This window comes from Mixophyes fleayi (assembly GCF_038048845.1).
Source record: "Mixophyes fleayi isolate aMixFle1 chromosome 4 unlocalized genomic scaffold, aMixFle1.hap1 SUPER_4_unloc_3, whole genome shotgun sequence".
NCBI classification, from domain to species: domain Eukaryota; kingdom Metazoa; phylum Chordata; class Amphibia; order Anura; family Limnodynastidae; genus Mixophyes; species Mixophyes fleayi.
In genome coordinates, this window is record NW_027445889.1 from 873,809 (window position 1) to 898,477 (window position 24,669).

The 24,669-nt window shown below is 43.3% G+C and overlaps 4 non-coding genes across 4 annotated transcripts; all 4 read right to left on the bottom strand.

The window, feature by feature from the left end:
- Positions 1–1,419: 1,419 nt before the first annotated feature.
- TRNAE-CUC (transfer RNA glutamic acid (anticodon CUC)) lies at positions 1,420–1,491 on the bottom strand. Its single transcript has one exon. It is a non-coding gene; the product is annotated as a tRNA-Glu (tRNA).
- An 18,139-nt stretch (positions 1,492–19,630) lies between these two features.
- TRNAV-CAC (transfer RNA valine (anticodon CAC)) lies at positions 19,631–19,703 on the bottom strand. The gene has a single exon. It is a non-coding gene; the product is annotated as a tRNA-Val (tRNA).
- Positions 19,704–21,031: 1,328 nt separating this feature from the next.
- On the bottom strand, positions 21,032–21,103 carry TRNAE-CUC (transfer RNA glutamic acid (anticodon CUC)). The gene has a single exon. It is a non-coding gene; the product is annotated as a tRNA-Glu (tRNA).
- Positions 21,104–21,525: 422 nt separating this feature from the next.
- Positions 21,526–21,597, bottom strand: TRNAM-CAU (transfer RNA methionine (anticodon CAU)). The gene has a single exon. It is a non-coding gene; the product is annotated as a tRNA-Met (tRNA).
- Between the last annotated feature and the right edge of the window lie 3,072 nt (positions 21,598–24,669).

Below are 24,669 nucleotides of genomic sequence, written 5' to 3' on the forward strand. Positions count from 1 at the left end.
CGGGACCCCAGGAAGTGACCTGGGCACGACCAAAGTCAAATTGAGGGGAATGCATCCGAAGCCACGCCAATCCTAATATAAGCGGGTTAATGGATCGTCTCTATATGTAAAGCTCCTACCGGCAGTCTAACAGGTGAAGTAAGGTAGGAGATGGAACCATTGCTGACATGATTACCATCTACTGCCGTAAGAGAGAGCAGCTGAGGCAATGGTTGCAGAGGAATTTGGAGCCATGAAGCCAGAGCCGCCAAGATGAAGTTTCTGGAGGAGCCGAAGTCCACAAAAGCCGTGGTAGGATGAGATCCTTTGAGGGTATCCAGAGAACAGCCATCAGAAGCTTGGTAGTATCCTTGGAATAGGGAGCGGATGCAGAATCTCCTAAGGCGGCCTCCCCTATACCGTCTAGGATGAAGAGATTCCCGGTCTCTTAGGACAGGCATGGAGACGATGACCAGGATCACCACAATAAAGACAGAGACGTTGCTTGAATAATCTCTCCCATTCCTCAGGGGACAAATGAGAATGTCCAATTTGTATAGATTCCTCTGGGAGTGTCACTGGATTCTGGAAGTGAGGTGCCAGCCGTGGAACATAACGTCTGGAGGAAGATTGTTCCTGTGTTCGATCTCGATAGCGCAAGTCCACTCTAACACATAGTGACATGAGCGTGTCAAGATCCGAAGGCAGTTCCCTGGAAACAAGCTCATCCTTGATTCGATCTGCCAATCCTTGCCAGAAGTTTGCTACCAAGGCCTCATTGTTTCACTTTACCTCTGATGCCAGCATGTGGAACTGCACTGCATATTGTACAGTGAGATTACACCGGTGGAGATTTAATAGACCAGAACTGATGAAGACACTGTGATCTCACTGTCTAAATTAATGTTGGAATTTATGAAGTGTGGTGAGTTATCTAATTTCAAAATAAATGATTCAAAATCTATGGCCCTGAACCATTCAATTGCACTGCACACTTTAAATGGTATCCAACACTCCTCCTTCCCCTTCACTTTGCATCCCAGTCACATCAAAAATAATGGGGCATTATTAACAAGGGATATCTCTAATTGTATAGGGCAAATTTTCTCCCCTTCATCCCTAAGTTCCATGTAGAATTTAGACACTGGTAAACTCAGAGCATTTCCTGGCTGGAGAGAACAAATATTGTTAAAATGAATACTGTACCAGAGCTTCTATTCCTTCTTCTAACACTTCACAATTTTCCCAAATTTTTCACTGACCTCCAAAAACAGGTTTGTGAAGTCACAAGGTGGCCTGCAATTACCTATATTTGTTAAATACTATTATGAAATATTGCTCAACAGAATATTATAATGGACTAGGGCAGTAGTCTTTAAACAATCAGTCCAGATTAAGAGTCACACGATGGGGGGTAACTGTAAAAAACAAAACACAAGTTTCCCTGACTGGGAATCGAACCCGGGCCGTGGCGGTGAGAGCGCCGAATCCTAACCACTAGACCACCAGGGAACTTGCTATCTACTGCTACTATTTATGTACAACTGCAGTCTTCACATAGCAAAACTTGCTGCTTGAGAATTTCATCATCAACATCATCAACATTTATTTATATAGCGCCAGCAGATTCCTTAGCGCTTTACAATTGGACTTAATTTTATTTCAAAATATGACTGTACATGCAACACACTTGTACTTAGTTTTTTATTAAAACCAATATAAATATAGAACAATATATTTCTAAAGATAGACAATTTTGACTCACCTACAAACGAATTCCTCAAATGATCACAATCAACTGGGAACGATTGATTTAAAGCAATTTAATTGGCTTCACTTCATCACTTCTATCAGGCTGTAAAGTATGTGTAATGCTTAGCTTGTATGTAAGATATAGTAAATCTGGATTTATAACAATAAATAATAACATTATGGAGAAGAGAAAAGAAATATAGCAGGGGATAGTTTCCATCCATCAACCTCTGGGTTATGGACCCAGCGTGCTTCCGTTGCACCACTCTGCTCCATTGTAAAGGTTGGTTGAAACTGTCTATATTACTGGCTTTCTGATGTAGCACTATATTACTCATACTTGCCAACTCTCCCGGAATGTCCGGGAGACTCCTGAAATTCGGGTAGATCTCCCGGACTCCCGGGAGAGCAGACAAATATCCCGCAAACGGCCTCTTGCTGTCAAAATGGCGCGATCGGCGGTGAATCGCATCATTTTGGCATCGCCCCCCACGACAAAAACGGCATTTTGTCGTGGGGGGGACAAAATGACGCGATTCTCCGTTCCCCGTCCCTCCCGCCCTCCAACCACGCCCCTCTGCCTCGGATCTCCCGGAAAGAACTTTAAAAAGGTTGGTAAGTATGATATTACTACAGGAAATTTATTTGTTAGAGTAATCCCAACATTAAATACATGGATTTACATTCAGCGTCATATACATGAATATTACTAGACAAAGGGAAACACGATCTAAAAATGACAGTTTAACTTTGAGGGTATCTTAATAAATGTTAATTTCCACAAACATTATTGGAATGGCAACTTTGGCACATATTTGTTTACTTAAGCTCAAAATAATTGCAATTTTACCATTCACTGCATGGTACGAAAAAAGAAAAAAATAAGCTTAAAACTAGAGACGAGCGCACTCGGATTTCTGAAATCCGAGCCCACCCGAACGTTGCCGATCCGAGTCGGATCCGAGACAGATCCGGGTATTGGCGCCAAATTAAAATCTGAAACTGAGGCTCTGACTCATAATCCCATTGTCGGATCTCGCGATACTCGGATCCTATAAATTCCCCGCTAGTCGCTGCCAGCTTCACTCGGGCATTGATCAGGGTAGAGGGAGGGTGTGTTAGGTGGTCCTCTGTCCTGGTAGATCTCGTGCTGTGCTGTTTAGTTCTGTGCTGTGCTGTTTAGTTCTGTGCTGTGCTGTGCTGTGTTCTGCAGTATCAGTCCAGTGGTGCTGTGTGCTGTGCTCTGTCCTTCTGAGGTCAGTGGTGCTGCTGGGTCCTGTGCTGTGTCCTGTTCAGTCCAGTGGTGCTGTGTCCTGTGCTCTGTGCTTCTAAGGGCATAGTTATTTCCCCAATATTCCCCTGTGTTTAAAAAAATAAAAAAAAGTTATTTAAAAAAATACCAAAAACTAATTTAATTTTTTTTTAATTACCACAAAATTTGCACAACCAATCCTGCAGTATAAGCCCATTGGTACTGCAATATTACCAAGTTCACACATTCAGCAGTAAAAGTCCAGTGGTACTGCAATATTACAAAGTTCACACATTCTGCAGTATCAGTCCAGTGGTGCTGTGTCCTGTGCTCTGTCCTGCTGAGTTCCGTAGTGCTGCTGGGTCTTGTGCTGTGTCCTGTTCAGTCCAGTGGTGCTGTGTCCTGTGCTCTGTGCTTCTAAGGGCATAGTTATTTCCCCATTATTCCCAAGTTTTTAAAAAATAAAAAAAAAGTAAAACAAAATATAAAATAAAAAATTTAAAAAAAAATATATAATTATAACCAAATTTACAAAACCAATCCAGCAGTATAAGCCCATTGGTACTGCAATATTACCAAGTTCACACATTCAGCAGTAAAAGTCCAGTGGTACTGCAATATTACAAAGTTCACACATTCTGCAGTATCAGTCCAGTGGTGCTGTGTCCTGTGCTCTGTCCTGCTGAGTTCCGTAGTGCTGCTGGGTCCTGTGCTGTGTCCTGTTCAGTCCAGTGGTGCTGTGTCCTGTGCTCTGTGCTTCTAAGGGCATAGTTATTTCCCCATTATTCCCAAGTTTTTAAAAAATAAAAAAAAAAATATTAAAAATATTAAAATAAATTTTTTTTAAAAAAAGTAATTATAACCAAATTTGCAAAACCAATCCAGCAGTATAAGTCCATTGGTACTGCAATATTACCAAGTTCACACATTCTGCAGTATCTTGTGCTACATATAATGGAGACCAAAAATTTGGAGGATAAAGTAGGGAAAGATCAAGACCCACTTCCTCCTAATGCTGAAGCTGCTGCCACTAGTCATGACATAGACGATGAAATGCCATCAACGTCGTCTTCCAAGCCCGATGCCCAATCTCGTAGTACCGGGCATGTAAAATCCAAAAAGCCCAAGTTAAGAAAAAGTAGCAAAAAGAGAAACTTAAAATCATCTGAGGAGAAACGTAAAGTTGCCAATATGCCATTTACGACACGTAGTGGCAAGGAACGGTTTAGGCCCTGGCCCGTGTTCATGACTAGTGGTTCAGCTTCACCCACGGATCTTATCCCTCCTCCTCCTCCCCCCCCTCCAAAAAATTGAAGAGAGTTATGCTGTCAGCAACAAAACAGCAAACAACTCTGCCTTCTAAAGAGAAATTATCACAAATCCTCAAGGCGAGTCCAAGGGTGTTGGTGGTTGTCAAGCCTGACCTTCCCATCACTGTACGGGAAGAGGTGGCTCGGGAGGAGCCTATTGATGATGTAGCTGGCGCTGTGGAGGAACTTGATGATGAGGATGGTGATGTGGTTATTGTAAATGAGGACCAGGGGGGGAAACAGCTGATGTCCATGGGATGAAAAAGCCCATCGTCATGCCTGGTCAGAAGACCAAAAAATGCACCTCTTCGGTCTGGAGTTATTTTTATCCAAATCCAGACAACCAATGTATGGCCATATGTAGCTTATGTAAAGCTCAAATAAGCAGGGGTAAGGATCTTGCCCACCTAGGAACATCCTCCCTTATACGTCACCTGAATAACCTTCATAGTTCAGTGGTTAGTTCAGGAACTGGGGCTAGGACCCTCATCGGTACAGGGACACCTAAATCCCGTGGTCCAGTTGGATACACACCAGCAACACCCTCCTCGTCAACTTCCTCCACAATCTCCATCAGATTCAGTCCTGCAGCCCAAGTCAGCAGCCAGACTGAGTCCTCCTCAATACGGGATTCATCCGAGGAATCCTGCAGCGGTACGCCTACTACTGCCACTGCTGCTGTTGCTGCTGTTAGTCGGTCATCTTCCCAGAGGGGAAGTCGTAAGACCGCTAAGTCTTTCACAAAACAATTGACCGTCCAACAGTCATTTGCCATGACCACCAAATACGATAGTAGTCACCCTATTGCAAAGCGTATAACTGCGGCTGTAACTGCAATGTTGGTGTTAGACGTGCGCCCGGTGTCCGCCATCAGTGGAGTGGGATTTAGAGGGTTGATGGAGGTATTGTGTCCCCGGTACCAAATCCCGTCGAGATTCCACTTCACTAGGCAGGCGATACCAAAAATGTACAGAGAAGTACTATCAAGTGTCCTCAGTGCTCTAAAAAATGCGGTTGTACCCACTGTCCACTTAACCACGGACATGTGGACAAGTGGTTCTGGGCAAACGAAGGACTATATGACTGTGACAGCCCACTGGGTAGATGCATCCCCTTCCGCAGCAACAGCAACAGCTGCATCAGTAGCAGCATCTACAAAATGGTTGCTCATGCAAAGGCAGGCAACATTGTGTATTACAGGCTTTAATAAGAGGCACAACGCTGACAACATATTAGAGAAACTGAGGGAAATTATCTCCCAGTGGCTTACCCCACTTAGACTCTCATGGGGATTTGTGGTGTCAGACAATGCCAGTAACATTGTGCGGGCATTAAATATGGGCAATTTCCAGCACGTCCCATGTTTTGCCCACACCATTAATTTGGTGGTGCAGCATTACCTCAAGAGTAATAGGGGTGTGCAGGAGATGCTTGTGGTGGCGCGCAAAATTGCTGGACACTTTCGGCATTCAGCCAGTGCCTACCGCAGACTAGAGGCACATCAAAAAAGCATGAACCTGCCCTGCCATCACCTCAAACAAGAGGTTGTGACACGCTGGAACTCCACCCTCTATATGCTGCAGAGGATGGAGGAGCAGCAAAAGGCCATTCAGGCCTACACAGCCACCTACGACATAGGCAAAGGAGTGGGGATGCGCCTCAGTTAAGCGCAGTGGAGACTGATTTCCGTGTTGTGCAAGGTTCTGCAGCCATTTGAACTTGCCACACGAGAAGTCAGTTCCGACACTGCCAGCTTGAGTCAGGTCATTCCCCTGATCAGGCTGTTGCAGAAGCAGCTGGAGAAAGTGAGGGAGGAGCTGGTAAGCCATTGCGATTACACCAAGCATGTAGCTCTTGTGGATGTAGCCCTTCGTACGCTTTGCCAGGATCAGAGGGTGGTCACTCTTTTAAAGTCAGAGGAATACATTCTGGCCACCGTGCTCGATCCTCGGTTTAAAGCATATGTTGTGTCTCTGTTTCCGGCGGACACAAGTCTACAGCGGTGCAAAGACCTGCTGGTCAGGAGATTGTCCTCTGAAGAGGACCGTGACATGCCAACAGCTCCACCCTCATTTTCTTCCACATCTATGGCTGCGAGGAAAAAGCTCAGTTTTCCCAAAAGAGGCGCTGGCGGGGATGCTGATAACATCTGGTCCGGACTGAAGGACCTGCCAACCATTGCAGACATGTCTACTCTTGCTGCATTGGATGCTGTCACAATAGAAAAAATTGTGGATGATTACTTTGCTGACACCATCCAAGTAGACATGTCAGACAGTCCATATTGTTACTGGCAGGAAAAAAAGGCAGTTTGGAAGCCCCTGTACAAACTGGCTCTATTTTACCTGAGTTGTCCCCCCTCCAGTGTGTACTCGGAAAGAGTTTTTAGTGCAGCAGGGAACCTGGTCAGTGAGCGGCGAAGGAGGTTGCTTCCACACAACGTTGAAAACATGATGTTTATAAAAATGAATAATCAATTCCTCAATGAAGTACAGCACTGCCCTCCAGATACTACAGAGGGACCTGTGGTTGTGGAGTCCAGCGGGGACGAATTGATAATGTGTGATGAGGAGGAAGTACACACTGTAGGGGGAGAGGAATCAAAGGTTGAGGATGAGGACGACATCTTGCCTCAGTAGAGCCTGTTTAGTCTGTACAGGGAGAGATGAATAGCTTTTTTGGTGTGGGGGCCCAAACAAACCAATCATTTCAGCCAAAGTTGTTTGGTAGGCCCTGTCGCTGAAATGATTAGTTTGTTAAAGTGTGCATGTCCTATTTCAACAATATAAGGGTGGGTGTGAGGGCCCAAGGACAATTCCATCTTGGAACTTTTTTTTTTGCATTATATGACCAATCAACAGTCGTTTGCCATGTTCAAAAAGTAAAACCAAATTTAAACAAATTCAAGAAATTAAACCAAAAGTAAAATGCCCTGTCATAATTTAAAACAAGAGGTATTGACGTGCTCTAAAACTACTGTATTGTTGTTTATATTTTATAAACACTACACTTGAAAGCTTGAGTCTTTCAATGAAAAAGTAACTGTCCATTGCACGAATATTTGCAACAGGGACAATTTTAGGGTTAAGAAAGTCAACTAATAACACTTAGACGCTGTCCGTCTTTATAAACACTACACTTGGAAGTTGGAGGAGGTATTGTGGCCCCGGCACCAAATTTACTACCGGGGCCACTCCACTGTGCAGTCCATATTTAGGTGTATCAGATATTAAACAACGGTGACAGTTGATGCCCAATTTTTTAATTATATTGTGGCCTCGGTACCAAATTGTGTACCGGGGCCACCACACTACACAGTCCATACCCTTTTTTGGTGGATTTCTGACCCGTGGAGGGTTTTTCAATTATATTGTGGCCTCGGTACCAAATTGTGTACCGGGGCCACCACACTACGCAGTCCATACCCTTTTTTGGTGGAATTCTGACCCGTGGAGGGTTTTTTAATTATATTGTGGCCTCGGTACCAAATTGTGTACCGGGGCCACCACACTACGCAGTCAAGATAGATAGATGCGTATCATAGATAAAGTAAATTCAGTGGTGTGGGGCAAATTGAAAAATATTCAAAATGCACTGACATTATCAAAAACAAGAGGTTGTCACACGCTGAAACTCCAACATGTATACGATGGAGAGGATGGAGGAGCAGCCGTATGTGCAGTGTAATGCAGACCTGTTGAAGGTTTTTTATATATTTTATTGTGGTGCCCAGTGCCCACTACTCTACGCAGTCCAGATACTATTTTTGGGTGTAATTCTGACCTGTTGAAGGTTTTCTATATATTATATTGTGGTGGCCAGTGGCCAGTCCTCTGTGCAGTCCAGATACTATTTTTGGGTGTAATTCTGACCTGTTGAAGGTTTTCTATATATTATATTGTGGTGGCCAGTGGCCAGTCCTCTATGCAGTCCAGATACTATTTTTGCGTGTAATTCTGACCTGTTGAAGGTTTTCTATATATTTTTTATTGTGGTGCCCAGTGCCCACTATTCTACGCAGTCCAGATACTATTTTTGGGTGTAATTCAGACCTGTTGAAGGTTTTCTATATATTTTTTATTGTGGTGCCCAGTGCCCACTACTCTACGCAGTCCAGGTACATTTATTGGTGCGAATCATACAAGTTCAGGGTTTTTAATATATATTGTGGTGACCCACTCCTCTACGCAGTCCAGGTACATTTATTGGTGCGAATCATACAAGTTCAGGGTTTTTAATATATATTGTGGTGACCCACTCCTCTACGCAGTCCAGGTACATTTATTGGTGCGAATCATACAAGTTCAGGGTTTTTAATTTATATTGTGGTGACCCACTCCTCTACGCAGTCCAGGTACATTATTGGTGCGATTCATACCAGTTGATGGTTTTCTTATTATATATATTGTGGTGACCACTTCTCTACGCAGTCCAGATACATTTATTGGTGCGAATCATAAAAGTTCAGGGTTTTTAATATATATTGTGGTGACCCACTCCTCTACGCAGTCCAGGTACATTTATTGGTGCGAATCATACAAGTTCAGGGTTTTTAATATATATTGTGGTGACCCACTCCTCTACGCAGTCCAGATACATTTATTGGTGCGAATCATAAAAGTTCAGGGTTTTTAATATATATTGTGGTGACCCACTCCTCTACGCAGTCCAGGTACATTTATTGGTGCGAATCATACAAGTTGATGGTTTTCTTATTATATATATTGTGGTGACCCACTCCTCTACGCAGTCCAGGTACATTTATTGCTGCGAATCATACAAGTTGATGGTTTTCTTATTATATATATTGTGGTGACCCACTCCTCTACGCAGTCCAGATACATTTATTGGTGCGAATCATAAAAGTTCAGGGTTTTTAATATATATTGTGGTGACCCACTCCTCTACGCAGTCCAGGTACATTTATTGGTGCGAATCATACAAGTTGATGGTTTTCTTATTATATATATTGTGGTGACCCACTCCTCTACGCAGTCCAGGTACATTTATTGGTGCGAATCATACAAGTTGATGGTTTTCTTATTATATATATTGTGGTGACCCACTCCTCTACGCAGTCCAGGTACATTTATTGGTGCGAATCATACAAGTTGATGGTTTTCTTATTATATATATTGTGGTGACCCACTCCTCTACGCAGTCCAGATACATTTATTGCTGCGAATCATACAAGTTCAGGGTTTTTAATATATATTGTGGTGACCCACTCCTCTACGCAGTCCAGGTACATTTATCGGTGCGAATCTTACAAGTTGATGGTTTTCTTATTATATATATTGTGGTGACCCACTCCTCTACGCAGTCCAGATACATTTAATGGTGCGAATCATACAAGTTCAGGGTTTTTAATATATATTGTGGTGACCCACTCCTCTAAGCAGTCCAGGTACATTTATTGGTGCGAATCATACAAGTTCAGGGTTTTTAATATATATTGTGGTGACCCACTCCTCTACGCAGTCCAGGTACATTTATTGGTGCGAATCATACAAGTTCAGGGTTTTTAATATATATTGTGGTGACCCACTCCTCTACGCAGTCCAGGTATTTTATTCGGTGCGATTTATACCAGTTGATGGTTTTCTTATTATATTGTGGGGACCACTCCACTACGCAGTCCAGAAAGATACCTCGTTGCAACGTTTTGGACTAATAACTATATTTTGAGGTGTTCAGAATACACTGTAAATTAGTGGAAATGCTTGTTATTGAACGTTATTTAGGTTAATAATAGCGTAGGAGTGAAAATAAGCCCAAAAACTTGATTTTTAAACTTTTTATGTTTTTTTCAAAAACAAATCCGAATCCAAAACCTTAAATCCGAACCGAGACCTTTCGTCAAGTGTTTTGCGAGACAAATCCGAACCCCAAAAATAATGAAAATCCGGATTTAAAACACAAAACACGAGACCTCAAAAGTCGCCGGTGCACATCCCTACTTAAAACATATAGATAGTCTAGAACATATAGAACCCAGAGCCTGCTGACACATGTAGTGCACCAAGTAAAAAAATGTAAATAAAACACACACCGATTAAAAATATATTTTAAGCTAAATAAAAACACCCCTAGACATCCCTCGTTTACCATCTTTATTTCTCACCTAGATTGAGGCGGGCACCGCTGGCATCTATGTCCTGAAGTTTAGATCCATGTCTTGGTAAAATAAAAAAAAAACAAAGCAAAGTCCTACCGCACTAACTCTAGATCTATAAATTTGATTGTCAATGTTAACTCCAAACTCTTAGAAACCTCCATCATCACAACATCTATACAACCAATTGCTACCAATCTATACAACCATTTTCCATGACTTTCAGCCAGGTGATGTCTTAAACATCCCACAGGTAGATCTTGAAACCAAGCACAAATCCCCCTAAGCCAGAGAGACGCTAACTGAACTGACAGAGGGCAGGGTCACTCTCAACAAACTGCTTAGTGACAGAACCAAATTGGCCTTAAACATAAATACATTCAATGGGGGAATAAACCAGGGAAAATCTTGCAGTGCTGAGAGCCCAACGCGCTGTATCTTTCTTCCATTCTATAAGATGCTCGTTGGAGTAAGAGCCATTTGACCCAAGAGATCACATACGCATTTCGCACTTTTTACTTCAGACTATATAATATCTCTGGATCAACTTCCCAAGCAATTTACGACTCTAAAAAAGAATTCATCAAAAGCTACCTCCTGAAGTGTAATTTGCCTACAATCTCTGAGTCTGCTAGAGAGATGATTGTTCAACTGTTCACGTTAAAGAAATTAGAGGATGTTATCTCTTCCACACCAGTGGGCAAAAGCGCAGGTCCTGACGGGTTTACTATTAGTTACTATAAAAACTTAGGGCGCACGTTAAATCCTCTTCTCTTAGGAGCTCTCAATTAAATTTTTAAAGAACCTGGCTTCTCCCAGCAGTCACTCAAAGCCCATATCACTAATCTTCCCAAAGACGGTAAGCACCCCTCCCTGAGCTATAGCTGAAGACTAATCTTTCTGTTCAATGTGGACCTGAACCTTTTCACAAAAATGGTGGCTATTCTGCTGAAACTCCTACTATTTGATTCATGGCGAACAGGGTGGTTTAATCCAAGAACGGAAAGCCTGAGACAACACCGCCAAGATCTTTGTTTTAACGTACTCAGTTAGTGCTATGCAAAACCCTACTTTCTTGCTGTTGACCGATATAGAAAAGGCCTTTGACAGAGTAGATTCACATTTCTGGGGTTTTGGAGCACACAGGCTTAGGCCCTATTTGTTTACACAGATTTTTTTTCCCCTTTATAAAGATCCCACAGCTCAATGGCTGTATTTCTAAAACGTTCTATATACACAATAGTACACGACAAAGTTGCCCTCTTTCCCCCCCTGATATTTGTTCTTTGCATGGAGGGCTTTGCCAGGATATTAGAAATAAACCTGATGAGTCAGGGGTGCAGGTGGAGGGAACAGAACACAAATTGGCACTCTTTTTGGACCAATCGCCACCAATCCTGTGATCTCACGGTCTAAATTAATTTTGGAGTTCATGGAGGTTGGGGAGATATTGAATTTCAAAATAAATTATTACAAATCTATGGCCCTGAACCTTTCAATTGCACTGCACACTTTAAAGGGTCTCCAGGACTCCTTCCCTTTCACTTTGCGTCCCAGTCACATCAAATATAATTGGGTATTATTAACAAGGGATATCTCTAACTTGTATAGGGCAAATTTTCTTCCCTTCATCTCTAAGTTCCATGTAGAATTTAGACACTGGTGAACCCAGAGCCTTTCCTGACTGGAGAGGACAAATATTGTTAAAATGAATACTGTACCAGAGCTTCTATACCTTCTTCTAACACTTCACAATTTTCCCAAATTTTTCACTGACCTCCAAAAACAGGTTTGTGAAGTCACAAGGTGGCCTGCAATTACCTATATTTGTTAAAAATACTATCAGGATATGTTACTCAACAGAATATTAGAATGGATTAGGGCAGTAGCCTCGGAACAATCAGTCTGGACTGAGAGCCACATGATGGGGGTATTTTCTACCATACTCCGGTGGCTACCCAAATTCCCACATTTATCTCATTCCACCATTGGCCTTACACTTCAATGCTGTGTAAGACTAAGGAACCTTAAATTTATATCTTCCACATTGGTTCCCCTCACTCTCTTAATCTCTAACCCAGATGTTCCTCCGGATTGTCACCAAGAGCTTTTTCGGTCATGGTTTGATGACAAGGTTGTCAGGAGTGGTCAGCTAGTGGTAAATGGTTGTGTATGCGCCTTCTCTATTTTGCAAGAAAAATTGGGGCTTCCCTCCTCTGAATTTTGGTTATACATGCAAGCTAGACATTATTTACAGACTAAAGCTATTATGGTGGGGTCAAGCAGGAGCTTATCCAGCTTTGAGGACCATTGCTGCATCTCCAAAGATCCCAAACATACCATTTATTGCATTTATAATATGCTCATTGTTAATCTTTACACCTGTCTCGTGGGATATGCCGAGTTTTGGGATCGGGATTTGGGAATGTCTAACTTCCACCAATATTGGACTAAAATAGTCCAATCTGCCATGGCCAGTTCCACTAGTCTCTCCATGGTGGAGATAAAGTATAAAGTTCTCTCTCGCTGGTATAGGTGTCCGTCTCAACTGTGTAAAATGCATCTGGGTGTCTCGGTCTTGTTAGGGGTGCAGTTTCGAGTGCAGGGTCCTCTCTACACATTTGGTGGACCTGCCCTGTTATAATTCCCTTTTAGCGTAAGGTTTATCTCCATATGCTTATGGATGATTTCACCATGTCTAGCCAAGAAACATTCTCCGAATATACAGCATTGTAGATCAGATGGCTTGAATTTAAGGAATAACCCTCTTACCGCTCCCATATAGATCATGAATCTCCCCCCAGGCTCCCCTCCCACCACAACCTCTCTATTGTTGTTAATAACACTACCATCTCCTCTGTCACCCAGCTCCGTTGCCTGGTTGTCACCCTTGACTCCTCTATCTCCTTCGCCCCCCATGTCCAATCACTTGCCCAAACCTGCCGCTTCCAGCTGCGCAACATTGCCCGCATCCGGCCCTTCCTCTCACAAGACGCCACCAAAACTATCATCCACGCACTCATCATATCCCGCCTCGACTACTGTAACCTTATCCTTTCTGGCCTCCCCCTCTCCCACCTCGCCCCCCTTCGTTCTGTTCTGAACGCTGCTGCCCGACTCATCTTTCTCTCACGCCACTCCTCCTCTGCCTCCCCTCTCTGCCATGCCTTACACTGGCTCCCCTTCCCCTATAGGATCCTTTTCAAACTCCTCACCACCACTTATAAAGCTCTCTCCCAGTCTACTGCCCCCTATATCTCTAACCTCCTCGCCATTCACACACCTGCCCACTCCCTGCGCTCGGCCAATGACTGTCGCCTCTCCTCCACTCTGATTACCTCTTCCCACTCCAGAATCCAAGACTTCTCCCGAGCCACTCCACTGCACTGGAACGACCTCCCTCGCTCCATCCATCTCTCACCCAGTCTCTGCTTCTTCAAACGGGCACTTAAAACTCACCTGTTCCTCAAAGCCTACCAACCATCCTCTTAACCCTAACCTTCTTGCTCCTTCGCTAACCTCCCTCTCTCGTTCTTCCCTCTCTCCCCTAGCCCCGCCTTTCTCACCCTTAGTTTAATAGCTCCCTCTTGTGCCTGTTTGTTCACCCTCCCTTAGGATGTGAGCTCGTATGAGCCGGGCCCCTCTCCCCTCCTGTCTCCATACCTGTTCTGCTGCTCCGTCTTTACCTATATGTCTGCCCGGAGTTCTGAAGTATTGGTACTTTGTGTTTATTGTTCTGTACTTTGTCCCCCTGTATGGTCTACTGTTTGTACTGTGTACAGCGCTGCGGAAACCTTGTGGCGCCTAACAAATAAATGATGATAATAATAATAATGAATGACAATCTTGGTTCCATTTTGGCACCCTAGATCAGAATTTTGATTAAGTGGGTGAACTCTGTCAAGCTGCTTATGATATCTTATTGTGTGTGATTTACTGTGATACTCTGAGGACTCCCCACACCCCCTTAACCCCTCCCCCTTTTCTCCCCTTTTTTCCATTCCCTTCCACCTTTTACTTCTCCCCTTGATATTTGTATATTTCTACCCGATTGCTTTGCTTTTTGTGTTTTGTATTATTTGAAAATTTGAGGAAGGTTTGTTTTATCCATACCAGATTTTATTGCTGTATTATGTTACATCTGTTGCAGTCTTTTTAAAAAAGATTACACAAAAAAAGGAATAGGGTTTTGCCAATATAGCGCATTATATCAATTACACTTAAGGTGGATTGGTGCCGCTTTTCTGGTTTGTCGGCGCAGATATTGGTGGTGTGGGGGTTGATTTGGGATTGGCTAAAGAGAGCATAAATGTAACAAATGTAACACAATGGCCACCTGAATACGCTACAATGGGCACAGACCAGAGACGGTCTCACAATGACAAAGTACCTCCTAACTGCTATCTGGCCTAATGTTAATTTGAATTCACAGGCCTAGTGCCTGAATTACCAGGCAAGCTCCAAAATCAAATCAATATGTTAGAAATCCCTCACGTTAAATAGAGACTATTATTGCTAATACAGATATCATCTTCTTTTGACTATATTACTGATTAATTTTTTTATAGTTATACTTAATTACTTATGTTTTGTGGTATTTATGTAGCATATTTTTTTTAGCAAACAAAGAAATATTCCCATTCTCTCCAGCCCCCTGAATCCCCTCTTATTCTCTCCAGCCCCCTCTAACCTCCTATTTTCTCCACCCACCTTTCACCTCTGTTATCGCCATCACCCTCTCCCTTCTCTCCAGCCCCCTCTACCCTGTTTTACCTATCCCCCTTCCCTCCAGCCCCCTGTAACCCTTTTTACCCACCACCCCTTCTCTCCAGTCCCCTCTCCACAATGTTATTCTCATCCTTACCCTCCTTCTCTCTAGCCCCTTCTACCCGTTTTCTCTAGCCACCTCTCCAGCGTGATCTAACCAGCACCCCCTCCCCCCTTCTTTGTAGCCCTCTTTCCCCTAGCCCTCTCTCCAGCGTGATTTATACAGCGCCCTCTCCCCCTTCTTTGTAGCCCTCTTTCCCCCAGCCCCCTCTCCAGCGTGATGTATACAGCGCCCTCTCCCCCTTCTTTGTAGCCCTCTTTCCCCCAGCCCCCTCTCCAGCGTGATGTATACAGCGCCCTCTCCCCCTTCTTTGTAGCCCTCTTTCCCCCAGCCCCCTCTCCAGCGTGATGTATACAGCGCCCTCTCCCCCTTCTTTGTAGCCCTCTTTCCCCCAGCCCCCTCTCCAGCATGATTTATACAGCCCTCTCACCCCCTTCTTTTTAGCCTTTTCTCCAGCGGGATTTATACAGCCTCCTCTCCCCCTTCTAAGTCCCCTTTCCCCCAGCCACCTATCAGCATGATTTATACAGCCCCCTTCCCCCTCTTTAACCCCCTTTCCCACAGCCACCTCTTACGCATGATTTATACAGTCCCCTCACCCACTTCTTTTTAGTCTCCTTTCCAGAGTGATTTATACAGCCCCCTCTGCCCACTTCTTTGACCCGTTTCCACCAGTCTCCTCTACAGTGTGATTTATACAGCCCCCTCAATCAGTTCTTTTTAGCCCCCTTTCCCCCAGTCTCCTCTCCAGCATGATTTATTCAGCTCCCTCTTCCCCCTTCTTAGCCCCCTTTTCCCCTAGCCCAGTGTTGGCTAACCTGTGACACTCCAGGTGTTGTGAAACTACAAGTCCCAGCATGCTTTCTCAATATATAGCAGCTTATTGCTGGAAGGGCATGCTGGGACTTGTAGTTTCACAAACATCTGGAGTGTCACAGGTTAGCCAACACTGCCCGAGCCCCTTCTCCAACGTGATTTATACAACCCCTTCTACCCACTTCTTTTAAGCCACCTCTCCCCCGTTGCCTCCGACCACCTCTTCCCCCATTATTTCATATATAATTACCTTGTCTTCTTTTGTATGCGCCAGGCAGCAGGCAGTCTGATTTTGAGATCTGTCAGTCACACTCACAGAGGCAGGTAGCGGGCGTCCGCGGAGCTTCCTTTGGGCTTGTACCCTGGGCAACAGCACCGCCCGCTACTGCCTAGTTACGGCTTTGGATTACAGTCTGGGCCCGGTTCGCCTCACAGATTGCACAGTCTGCCCCCTAGAATAATGGCAGGGACCTAAAGAAGCAGGGCCTGCCGGGGATTTCCCCAGCACCCCAGTGGGCTATTCCGACTCTGATTAGAACAGGAGCATATGCATTAAAATTAGAGGGAAGTAGGTTCAGAGGAAATTTGAGGAAAAATTACTTTACAAAAAGGGTAGTGACCAAGTGGAATAGCCTCCCATCACAGGTGGTAGAGGCTAATACAGTAGACTAGAGGATAGTTGCCTACTCTCCCGGAATGTCCGGGAGACTCCCGAATTTTTGGGAGATCTCCCGGTCTCGCGAGAGAGCAGGCAAAAATCCTGGATCCAGGTGGGGGTGGGGCTAAACATGCCATTGTGGCCCCACCCCCTACTGCGGTTGGCTACAATTGTCTAAGATTGACAGGGGCGGAGCCTAATAGCGCACCACACATGGCCACGCCCCCCTCAATGGACCTCCTCCCGGACAACTGCCTTCAAAAGTAGGCAAGTATGGACTAGAGCAGGGTTGCCCAACCCGCGGCCCGCGGGCCGCATGCGACCCAGCAGCCTGTAAATGTGGCCCAGAAGGAGTTTTGGTTGTGGCAAGGGGGCAGCACTGTTAATGGGAAAAAAAATCCTGAAAAAAAAAGAAAAGAAAATACTTACCTTGCGGTCACGGCGGTACTCCGGCTCCCTCCCTTGTCTTCTCCTCTGTGCGGTGCTCACAGTGAATGTCGTGCGTGATGTCATCACGCCCAACATCCATTGCGGAGCGCAGCACAGAGGAGTCACCCGCGCGAGAAGAACAATCAGCAGCACAGAATTGGAGAAAAGAAGAGAAGAGGACAGGAGAACAAGCCGATTAAAAGGTAAGTTAAGGGGGATTTTTTTTATTATTTCAAGGGACGCTGACCAGTGAATAAAAGTCACCTGGTCCTGGAGCATCATGGACCTTATCTACCTGCTACATACTTCTACTGTAATACTAATGGGGCATTAAATATTATTCTCTTTGGCCCTTTATAAGTTGTTATCCCTTAACTAACATAGTGGTGTAATTAGCAAAACAGGTGACAATTTGGGGTCACAGTGGTGTATATGTCAGGTACCGCAGGCCTGGTCAGGGCACCCTGATATACAATGCCTGGCTTAAATGCACTTTATTGATATTGCATCGAAACAATACAAAAAGTGATTATAGTATAATAACTAGAGAGGATTTTTTGAACAGGGCGATTGAAAGGTAAGTATAGGGGGATTTGAAAAAAAAGTGATATATATATATATATATATCTACTATATAAATGCCTAGTGGCGTGTGTGGGGAAAAAAAAACAAGCTGCAGCGCCACCTGCTGGGCAGAGTTATACACTGACCTATATATTTCTTGAAGGAGAAGTGACAGTTGGGAGTGGTTGGTGGTTGCCGGGGGTGACAGTGGGGAGTTTTTAACACCTTAAGTAGCTTGATGAAGGATGTGGCGATGAAGATGAAGGATGAGGTGATGGAGAAAAATGATGAGGTGGTGACATGTGGACAAAACCACGTTAAAAAAGGGCGCTTGCGTCGGGAAGTAACGCTCTTCCCCTGAGGAGGCCTGGGCTAGGCCCACATGCATGACAAGAACCTTTTTAACACCTTAAGTAGCTTGATTTGACTAGAATGCATGAGTATCATGCACGGGTTAACTTGTATATCTATATATATCTATATATCACTTTTTTTCTCATATATATGTTAACTATGTTTTCTATGGTTTTTTGGATGATCAGCTATCGTTATTGTTAGTGTATCTTATGTGCGGCCCAAACCAACTCGTCGTCTTCCAATGTGGCCCAGGGAAGCTAAAAGGTTGGACACCCCTGGACTAGAGCAATTTAAACATGCTTAGGATATCCTTACAAAGAACTAAGAATGAAACAGGGTTTAAGGTTAAAAAGTGGGCAAACTAGATGGGCCAAGTGGATCCTATCTGCTGTCAAAATTTTATATTTCTATATGTATGTACATTTATATACATATAAGATGCTTAATATTTATGTTGTTATTAGACACTCTACGCCTAAGTTAAAGTTGCACTGTAGCTGTCAATAGGTGTAAATGTAAGATGAAGCTGAATCTGCATACAAATCAGTGATCGCCCCCCCCTAGCAGGGGCTAGCTGCCGACAGCTGCACACTGTGCAGGTCCGCTCGGCAGTGACAGTGTACTGCCCGGCTGCTCTGATTGTGTTTTAAACACAATCAGAGCAGCGGGACAGCACACTGCCACTGCCGAGCGGCTCTGCACATAGTGTGCAGCCGCCGGCAGCCTTAGAAATCATAAAGGGGGCGGAGCCTATATCCCCCCCCCCCCCCCCTAAAAACGCCTGGGGTATATCAATAGTCTGGATACGCCCCTGATACAAATGTATACATATGCATCTTTGCTGCACAGGCACAATACAGAAATGTGCATTTTACACAAAAGAAAGCACATACATCTTACTCTAGCACCTATACCAACAAGTGAAATCATGGCCATTGTTTGTTTCCACAGGTGAAGGAAACATTTACTGGGTAACAAAAGCTGCACAATTTGGCAGTGGGATTTCATAGGCCCTTTACCAAATGGCAAAGGAGGATTGTAATATTGTACAAATTCAGTAGCAACTTACTGAAGTGTGATGCTAGTGAAACCAGCACTTCAAGTCTACTAGAAAGTTATTACAAAATCTGGTTCTACATGAAAGGATGTCTATAGAAATTCAAACAAACAACTATTTTCCCACTGTGATTGATAGAAAATGTACCCGGAGTCAGCCAGCAAAGACCACTGCACCAAGTCAACTATCACACACCACAATACTATGGCAGTGGCAAAGGCAGGCTGGGTTGTGAATGTTATAGTTCATTTTTAAGGCACTACAGAAACTGCACCAACATTGTTGTTGTAATGGTAACTTTGGAGCACATTTATTTACAAAAGCTCTAAAGAAGTGCAGGTTTCTAATTCATTGCCCAATGGGTAAATGAAAAAAAAATCTGAAAACATAAACTTTTCCTTTCTTGCAGCTTGACGACGTCCTATATTAATGGCATTTTATAGTTGATTTCCAGTTCACTTCACACAATAAAAGTGCAAATACAAGCCTATATATAACAGTAGGTTTCTAAAATGTTTCTGCCCGGTTTCGAACCGGGGACCTTTCGCGTGTGAGGCGAACGTGATAACCACTACACTACAGAAACACATATTGAAAAGTTCTGCATTTTGCAGTTTAGTTAGTCTTTGTAACAGAGTGTAATACACCTTGGTGAAAATTAAAGCTTTAGCTCTGTACTCCTTTACAGTGTACTATAAAACCCTCTAGGGAACAGGTACTCAAGAAAGCCTGAAAAAACTCAAATACATAGTAACGATTTGTTACTAACAAATAAAAAAGAAGTATACGGTCATCCATGTAACTTGCCTCTATGAATGGGACTGTTTGTTATGTTGTTCTCAGAGTAACAACACTTTCTAGTAATCAGAATGTTACCAGCATGCAGGGAAAAAATAAAAATATATACGATTTTATTAACGTCATTAAGAAAACACGTGTGCACTCCATTCAGGGGAGGCAAGAAGGCAATGAGCACTCATTCCTACTAGCCAGCCCCCTGCAGATTAAACCCTCTAATTAGACCAATGTAGAACGCGAGGAAACACTTTGAAATTCGAGGGGGAAGACTAAAAGGAAGAAAAGGTGATGCATGGTCTCCCAGCAGGGGTGGGAAAGCAATTCAAGAATATAATGGACAAACATATTGCACTCATTTGTAAAAAATATCTATACTAACCAGAATTATTGAGTGCTTCGGCCAGCTCTGCTATAGTGGCGAGGAAGAAGGCCAATCACGTTGCAGATTCAGTGTTAACTGCATTACACAAAACCCATTGTAATGTTTTACTTGTGTTTTTTATTTTATATTGATTGTTATTTCTTCATTTCTGCCACCTACATATATACAACTTTATGCAATCATTTACAGAAGGCATATGTGTTATTCACATAATAACCACACGATGCCGCTGTTGCAACTAGTAGATATTTATAGACTTGTCAGCCAGACTAATGTAACCTTTTCTGTCAGACATGAACATTTTCTCCTAGAGAGCATCTCGATATAATGTTGGGTTGCAGGAGTACAATGTACAGTTCACAGTCAGTGTTATAGTGTCCAAACAATCATGTTCCTCCCAAAATAAATTACATGCACCCCCCATATTCTCTACACACTTTTAAAATATAGTTCACACACACATATTCGGAAAAGAGCACCTTAACGTAAAATATACCTATAAACCTATAAAATATCTACTAACTGTTCCTAAATCTTATAACGAAGACATAATTTCACTTCTAAATTAAAACTGTGCCATATACAGAGGGAGAGAGGGTCCAATTCTTATTTCGAAATTTTATTCACCAGCAAAAGACATCTAGCAGAAATAGGGAAAGTATAGATTATTTACATTTAGCAGCGTATATAACGTTATAAAAAACGGCATAGAGGGGGGGGAAAAAAAACATGAATTCCCTGACCGGGAATCGAACCCGGGCCGCGGCGGTGAGAGCGCCGAATCCTAACCACTAGACCACCAGGGAACTTTTTGCACCTACCTGCTATAGTTGTATAACTGCAGACTTCTCATGGCAGAACTTACAGCTTGATCTAATGGTTTTATTTAAAAGTATCACTGTATATGCAATTTGCTTGTAAATATATCTTATCAAAGCCAATATGAATATATAAAGATATATTTAGAAAGATATATATATATATATATATATATATATATATATATATATATATATATATATATATTTTAGCACTCATCTACAAATTCCTCAAATGATCACAATCAATGGCATGATTTAAAGAAGTTTAATTAGCTCCATTTGATCTCTTCTGTCATGCTGTAGTGTGTAATGTAATGTGTAGCTTGTAAAGATATAGTTAATCTGCGATTATAACAATAACTAAAAAGATACAATTTTGGATTTAAGAAAAAAAAAAAAAAAAATCCTAGCAGAGGATGGTTTCGATCCATCGACCTCTGGGTTATGGGCCCAGCACGCTTCCGCTGCGCCACTCTGCTCTGTAATTAGTAGCATGTGAAACTGTCTTATGTCAGATTATGTGTTATGTGTTGTTCCCAACAACCTAGAGTTCTGTTTTACAGGGGGCGATTTAGGGGTGATGAATTGTTCCCGCCCACTGCTTCACGTCAAATCACGTTTTGATGGGTAGATCCTAACTTATCTATACAGGCATTAAGGGCTCTAAAGAACATTATCTGAACAGCTGACAAGATCAGAGACACAATTATTTAAGCTCTAGACCTGTACAAAGCTGAACAAATGGACAATATAGTGTACAAGAAACTGCAAGGTTACCCCCATGCAGATATAAGAACAAGAACTGTATGATACTAAACAGCAGCTGCAGCAGCAAATATAATAGAACAATATCCTAGAAAATGTATTTTGTACATTCTACCCAAAATTCAAAAACGCCTCCCGCAATCCCCAGGGAGGCCAATCATTTCACTGTGTCAACGGATATCAGCCTATTTGGATAAATATCTCCAACTTTGCATACAGAGGGAAAACATCTACTTATTGCTGAAATTTCAATCTCAGTCATCTATTCCTGAGCAGAGTTTGTCAAGCACAATCAGGGCCGGATTAACCAAAGGGCTTTATGGGCTACAGCCCAGGGGCCTTGGGCAGCTGGGGGGCCCTAGAGATTTTAAAATGTTTTTTTTTAAAAAAAAAAAAAACGTTGTCTTTCTCTTCATCAGGTTGGGGGCCAGGGGCGTATTAGCCATCCATACACTGCCTCATGTGTTTTCAGTAGAAAAAAAAATATTATTTGTTTTCCCGCCGGCGGGGGGGATGGTGGTGGGTGATAGGCGAATCTCTCGTATTATGGTTTGACCTGAAGGGGCGGATCCGGCAGTGACGCTGTCCTGGCAGCGAATAAGGAGGCTGCCTGTCACAGAGAGGGGACTGCAGAGGCTCTCGCGTGACTTCCTTAGCTTCAGCCCAGACGGATGCCTCCTGCATCATGAAGCTGAACAGTGCCAGCACAGGTAAGTAGTTAGCAAACTAATCAAAAAAGTGCCTGATAGTGACAGTGAAAGTGTGTTTTTGATGTTCCCCTGGCTTTTAAAATGTTATGTTATGATATTTAATGGTCACTTTTCTATATAGTGAAATAGGAAATCCATGCATAAAATAACACAAGCATAGAAGCTTGGTCGGATTAGATAGATTGCAGGGTATACTGATTTTATTGTTACCCATGAACTATCTTGGTTAAACAGCTCAAAACATTTTTGGAACACTGATGGTAAAGAGTAAATAGACTGGTGTAACAGCCATTTGGAGAAGAACCAACCATCACAAGGAGAGAAAAGTCAGAGGAAAAGCACAAGGATATATATATATATATATATATACACACATACACACACATACATACACAGTATATATATATATACATATTGCACTTGACCTGTTATCCAGAAATACCAGTGAGCTTTGTGAATATATTCTCTTCCGCAGGCTTTAGAGCCATGAAACACACTGGGATTGTACTTGGTTAGGGTTAGGCAGATTCATTTGAAGTTGGGGTTCATTCATTTACAGTTTAGTGGTTCCATGGGGGAGCTTTGAGTAGGTAAGAGCATAGGGTTAGGCTAAAAAGTGGTAGGAATAGGTTAGAGTTAGGTTGTGATGAGGAAGGAGAAGGTTAGGTTTAAGATGTGGTGGAAAAATTAGGGTTAAATTGTGAGAAGTAGACATGCCCAATACGATATTACTGTGGGGGCCCCAATATCAGACTGGTCATAAATTGCTTGACAAATGGGGGCCTCACAGTATCCCTAGCTCAGGAGCCTACAATGTCTTAATCCGGCCCTGAGCACAATCAACATATACAGTCTATATTTTAGCATCCCACACTCAGGAGCAGGGCCGGACTGGCCATCTGGCTGTTCTGGCAAATGCCAGAAGGGCTGATGGCCAGATGGGCCGCTGCAGACGTCGCTATCACTGTCTTTCAGGACCTGAGTGCCATGTCGGGTCCCGGTAAGGCAGTGTATGCAGCAAAGCTAAAGTGGCCGGCCCTAGACTATAAGTGACATGCCCCGACATTCACTGACTTCTGGTGGGCTGGCTCCTTGCCAGGAATTAGCCACCTTACTAACAATGGCGCGCACGCGGAGCAGCCCTGGGCTGCTCAGTTTCCCCCCTTCCCAGATGCTCAGAGCCTCTTCTGTCCCCTGCTCTGCGGTGGGTGCTCCCATCTTCTATCACACAGAAGCTGACGGCTACAGCTCCCTCCTTGCTCAGTGCCCAGAACAGCACCATAATCAGGTATGTATACATTTTCCTATATGCAATGTATTTTTGATTACTACTATGTTGGCACTGCTGTGGCATTATTTGAACCTGTGAGCACTACTGTGTGGCATAATTTTAACTTGGGGGGGACTACTGTGGGGAAAATTTGAACATGGCTGCATTACTGTGGGGCAAAATTTGAACCTGGGGGGTACTACTGTGGGGAAAAATTTGACCGTGGCTGCATTACTGTGGGGCAAAATTTGAACCTGGGGGCACTACTGTGTGGCATAAATTGAACCTGGGGGGCACTACTGTGTGGCATATTTTGAACATATGGGCAGTATTGTGGCATAATTTAAACATATGGGCACTATTGTGGCATAATTTGAACACATGGGCACTATTGTGGCATAAATTGAACCTGGGGACACACCTGTGGGGCATAATTTGAAAATGTTGGCGCTATTTTTGGCATAGTTTGAACCTGGGGGGCACTACTGTGGGGCAAAATTTGAACCTGGGAGGCACTACGGTGTGACATAATATGAACTTCTGCCAAAGGGGGGTGGCCTAGTACTTTTTTACGCACAAGTCTTTGTCTTGGAGGCCCTGCCTGGGAATCAAGGGTGTAGACGTCTCCAGGTAAATAATCTAAATGTTTCCTATCTAATCTAACTGATGGCTCACATCCAATTATCTCTCACCCACCTCCTCTATCCCCCTTAGTTTATATACTGTGTTATTTAAAATGAATAGAAAAAGACGCTTATCCAATTACTGTAGTAAAAAGATTATTTTCCTCTGACATTTTGCTGTAA